General features: G+C 40.5%; 4 non-coding genes across 4 annotated transcripts; 2 read left to right on the top strand and 2 right to left on the bottom strand.

Annotated features, from left to right (window-relative positions):
* Positions 1 to 62: 62 nt before the first annotated feature.
* Trnar-ucu (transfer RNA arginine (anticodon UCU)) lies at positions 63 to 136 on the top strand. The gene has a single exon. It is a non-coding gene; the product is annotated as a tRNA-Arg (tRNA).
* Positions 137 to 477: 341 nt separating this feature from the next.
* On the bottom strand, positions 478 to 549 carry Trnaw-cca (transfer RNA tryptophan (anticodon CCA)). Its single transcript has one exon. It is a non-coding gene; the product is annotated as a tRNA-Trp (tRNA).
* A 752-nt stretch (positions 550 to 1,301) lies between these two features.
* Trnar-ucu (transfer RNA arginine (anticodon UCU)) lies at positions 1,302 to 1,375 on the top strand. The gene has a single exon. It is a non-coding gene; the product is annotated as a tRNA-Arg (tRNA).
* A 342-nt stretch (positions 1,376 to 1,717) lies between these two features.
* On the bottom strand, positions 1,718 to 1,789 carry Trnaw-cca (transfer RNA tryptophan (anticodon CCA)). The gene has a single exon. It is a non-coding gene; the product is annotated as a tRNA-Trp (tRNA).
* Between the last annotated feature and the right edge of the window lie 3,211 nt (positions 1,790 to 5,000).

The following is a 5,000-nucleotide window of genomic DNA, read 5'->3' as shown; positions in this document are numbered from 1 at the left end:
GTATATCTCTCTCATCAAACAGCTCAGAATCTAATCCGGGTATCGAAAGAGTCATCTCAGATGCCCCTGTGGCGCAATGGACTAGCGTGTTGGACTTCTGATTCAAAGGTTGTGGGTTCGAGTCCCACCAGGGGTGGAGTTATTTTGATCAAGTCGTCACGAGTCTTCCCAGGCACAATGACCTTCGTTAAAATTGTCGGGCACATTTTAGGAAGTGTTGCCTTACACTAAAAAGGCAAAAGCTCTTGAAAACAAAGCATTCCGCGAAAACACTTCCAGATCCGTGGATGACTCTGATCAACAGCAAACAATCGTGATCTCTCTCGAAAGAGGACAAAATGAGAGTACTGAAGCAAATTGAGGCTGACGTGACTTGAAATTAAACATGTGGATTGTTTTGTTCCATACGCGGCATATATGATTCCTTGAAAATCAAATACTTCATTATCCTGAAAACAAAAGTAAAAGGAAAGAACTTGACCCCGACGTGACTTGAACACGCAGCCTTCTGATCTGGAGTCAGACGCGCTACCATTGCGCCACGGAGTCGACTAGAGGCGTCGTTTGGTTTCCCTTAAAAACAACAGGTAGAAACATAGGATAAGACTCTCAAACCCGTCCACCAACAAAGATCGTGCGCACGATAGAGGTCTTGACACCGACGGCTGTTTTTGGTGGCATCGACTGAAGTTTCGTCAAGCAGATCACAAACCATCTTCAGAGTCAAGTGATTTGTGTTGTGCTAGCAAATCGTATTAGTATTCTAATAGTTGACCTGATTGGGCAGTAGAAAAATGATGTCATTGGATTCTCTTGTCAGCCTTGATGTCGCTTTGCTGGTATACTAACTTTGAACAAACTGCGCTGACCCGTTGCCATTCACTACTGGCACCTTACAAACGGCTTATTGATAAAATGAACAGAACATCCAAACCGCGACAGTGTTTCAATGCTTCTGAGCTCCAACGGGACGAACCCTACCAATAACAGTCTTCCTTCCAGCATCATCAGGGCTGACCAGACAGAACAAAGCAACCTACCACTTACAAGATAAACTAGCACAGTAGCAAGATCAACACTCAACCAATCCTAACCTTTCTATGCAGAATTACAACTTTCTTTCTTCATCTTCTCATTCAGCTGGAATTGGCTCACGCAATCAGATTGTTGCTTTTTTTTTAGAAGAGGCGAAAGGTGAACAGCAAAGCATGTTTTCAAAGCATTTAACACTAAAATAGGGTATATCTCTCTCATCAAACAGCTCAGAATCTAATCCGGGTATCGAAAGAGTCATCTCAGATGCCCCTGTGGCGCAATGGACTAGCGTGTTGGACTTCTAATTCAAAGGTTGTGGGTTCGAGTCCCACCAGGGGTGGAGTTATTTTGATCAAGTCGTCACGAGTCTGCCCAGGCACAATGACCTTCGTTAAAATTGTCGGGCACATTTTAGGAATTGTTGCCTTACACTAAAAAGGCAAAAGCTCTTGAAAACAAACCATTCCGCGAAAACACTTCCAGATCCGTGGATGACTCTGATCAAACAGCAAACAATCGTGATCTCTCTCGAAAGAGGACAAAATGAGAGTACTGAAGCAAATTGAGGCTGACGTGACTTGAAATTAAACATGTGGATTGTTTTGTTCCATACGCGGCATATATGATTCCTTGAAAATCAAATACTTCATTATCCTGAAAACAAAAGTAAAAGGAAAGAACTTGACCCCGACGTGACTTGAACACGCAGCCTTCTGATCTGGAGTCAGACGCGCTACCATTGCGCCACGGAGTCGACTAGAGGCGTCGTTTGGTTTCCCTTAAAAACAACAGGTAGAAACATAGGATAAGACTCTCAAACCCGTCCACCAACAAAGATCGTGCGCACGATAGAGGTCTTGACACCGACGGCTGTTTTTGGTGGCATCGATTGAAGTTTCGTCAAGCAGATCACAAACCATCTTCAGAGTCAAGTGATTTGTGTTGTGCTAGCAAATCGTATTAGTATTCTAATAGTTGACCTGATTGGGCAGTAGAAAAATGATGTCATTGGATTCTCTTGTCAGCGTTGATGTCGCTCTGCTGGTATACTAACTTTGAACAAACTCCACTGACCCGTTGCTATTCACTACTGGCACCTTACTAACGACTTATTGATAAAATGAACAGAACATCCAAACAGCGACAGTGCTTCAATGCTTCAGAGCTCCAACTGGACGATTGGGATATCTTGCGACAATTTAAACATTTTTTAATGCTTTTGACTTTGCAAAAAACTAGCGAGATCTGTAATTTATAGCATTTTTTCTAAGCAGATCTTTGCATAGAAAAGTTTTAGAGTACTTTTACAGACAGTGCATACAAATAGGAACAACAATAAAAGCAAGTTGACACACGCTAACACCAACTTGGTGTGACCAACACATTACGCATGGGCACAACCATTTCACCCGGTCATTTAGCAGCCATGGACAGCTGTTTCGGCCTTTTGTGCCTCATCAGCGCGCGCGCGCGCATGGCTTAGCTAACATACCAGACGGGTGTGTTTAGTACCCCTTTAAGTGGCAGCTTCACATGCCAAACATGTGGTAAGCCATGCTGATGAGGGTTGGTGTTAGCGTGTGTCATCTTGCTTTTATTGTTGATACAAATAGGCCATTTTCGGAATATCAAATATTCAGCTTGATAGTGAGGCAGTGAGGACAAAAGCAATAGCAACTCGTTGGAATGAATGTGAAAAATGTTTACATATGATCCACTTTCCTTTGTCTTTGTCCTCTAAACCTCTCTTTCAAGCTGAATTTTAATATATCGAAAAAGGCCTGTTAGGGGATCGCGCGAATTTTTGTAGAATTTTAGCGTAAAAAAGCGATAAATTGTGGGTAGAATTTGTCCTCTGTTTTATTATGAAGGAGCTAAATTTTTTATTTGTTTTGGTTCCTAAATTTTTCAGGTATTCATAAATGCCTGTCCAGAAATTATTCTTTTGTCTTTGTGCTAATCATCCTAACTAGCCTCTCTTTGGAACAAAATTCTTTTGAATTTTGTTCGTGTTTACGAGGCTAGTTAAGATGATTAGTATAAAGACAAAAGAATAATTACTTAGTCGCCATTTATGAATACGGTCTATTCAACTTATACGACGTACAGTCTACTTTGGACTTCAAATCTACTTCAACGAAACAAGGATTTTAAACAAGCTGAGAAGATTCATAATAGGCAGTTTCCGATATCCCGGGTATCCACTAGACTAACGAGACAACCTCCCGGAAAATCGATTTTTTAGAGTATTGAAATAGTAGTACCCACCAAAACAACTGAAAGTTAACCGTCTTCAACGGGGTTTTTAGATCTAAATACTGTAGATCAGCGGGGCATAGCTTAGAAACGCTATTTCTTTTTGAACTAAAGCTGTAATTCTGCCTGTTTTCATTCTTTTTAGAGCGGTAAGCTTGTCAATATTAACATGGGATATTGCGTCGTGTCATTGTTACACGATGTTTGTTGACACAAACTTCGCTGCTTTTCTTATGTAAATAGAAACTCGTTGGCATTACAAAAATATGATTTACATAAGAAAAGCAACGAGGTTTCTATCAAAGCATGGTCAACTCCAGCATCGCTTTTATTCAAACTCCTGGTAACTGACCACAGAACTGTAAAATGGGTTGATACGGCGCCATTTTGTCTCACACTGCGATGTTACCCTATTGTATTTGAATTTTCGCAGATGTGAACAGAACCATAATTGAATAAAATTGAATGGAGTATGATACCCTGAATTGTACTTCAGTTGACCATGATAATCAACGTTGAGTGTGAACACGGCGTTGGTAAATTTATTTAGTATGATCGTTTGGAGGATCGATTCTAGTCACAACCCCGTAAAATGGTCTGTTGCTCAGCTTGTCCAGCTAAGCGTGAGGATCGCTTCTCTCATTCGTTGGGTTCCATCATTATGGTTAGGTTGAAACAGGAAAGAGGTGATGTCGGGATTGTGAGGTAGTGGACAAAAGTAAACGAAATCAAGGAACTAAGTTTTTTGCATGCAATTCCTAAAAAAATACACCTTGTTCCAAAATGGCCGCCATTTTAGAAATTGGCCCTTTTGGCCTCGTTCAAGGTTAAATATTCTTTTGAATTTTACGCTTGAAAGCGAGGGCAAAAGGGCCAATAGACCTTAATCACGATGGCCGCCATGTTGGATTTGCTATTATCATGCAAATTAGCAACACACTTCTGAGGAGGTAAACGACACAAGTTCGAGAGGTTATAACGAACATCTTAGCCACACAGATAATTTGTTTCACGTTCATTGAATGTTTATCACCTAAGTAATACAATAGAATGATTACACAAGTTACTTCGTCGTTTTTAGTGAAAAATGAGCAGCTAACGAAGTAGAAAGTCAAACTGTCAAAGGCAATCCAAAGATACAAAATTATTATAAAAGGTGCTTAATAAAATGGACTTTTAGCAATGTCATTTCAATATTTCGACGAGTCGATTTTCCGCAATTTGCCTTTTTTCCAATGTTTGCCCCCCAGCATAACACATGGCTAATTTGCATGACAATTTGAAAACCAACATGGCGGATATCGTGAATAAGGCCTATTTACAAGGATACAAAAAAATACTAAAATGGCGGCAATTTTGGAGCAAGGTGTATATCCGTCCGAGCGCTTTATAAATGAATCCCAAAATGTCAATGATGATTAAATTGCCTTATCAAGAACCGCACCGACAAAAATCTTTTTACAGTGGGACGGTAAAGGTTATGAATTGATATACTCTTCACGAGCAGTGTGTGTGTTCTTTAACTTCCCACAGAGTTGATTAACAGGAAGGGTTGTAAAAACCAACCTTACGCCTAGGGTTAGCCAAATTGAGGGTTTTGGTTACTTTCCAAAAGATAAAACAATGACCTGCAACAAGAGACCTGTGGGATGTGACCTGTGTTTTAGACCCGCCGGTTGTAAGACGGGACGTATGGTTTAAAGGCGAAT

The sequence above is a fragment of the Montipora capricornis genome, chromosome 14 (genome assembly GCF_036669925.1).
Source record: "Montipora capricornis isolate CH-2021 chromosome 14, ASM3666992v2, whole genome shotgun sequence".
Taxonomy (NCBI): domain Eukaryota; kingdom Metazoa; phylum Cnidaria; class Anthozoa; order Scleractinia; family Acroporidae; genus Montipora; species Montipora capricornis.
The sequence above is the reverse complement of the archived record's forward strand: the minus strand, read 5'-3'. Positions and strand labels throughout refer to the sequence as shown.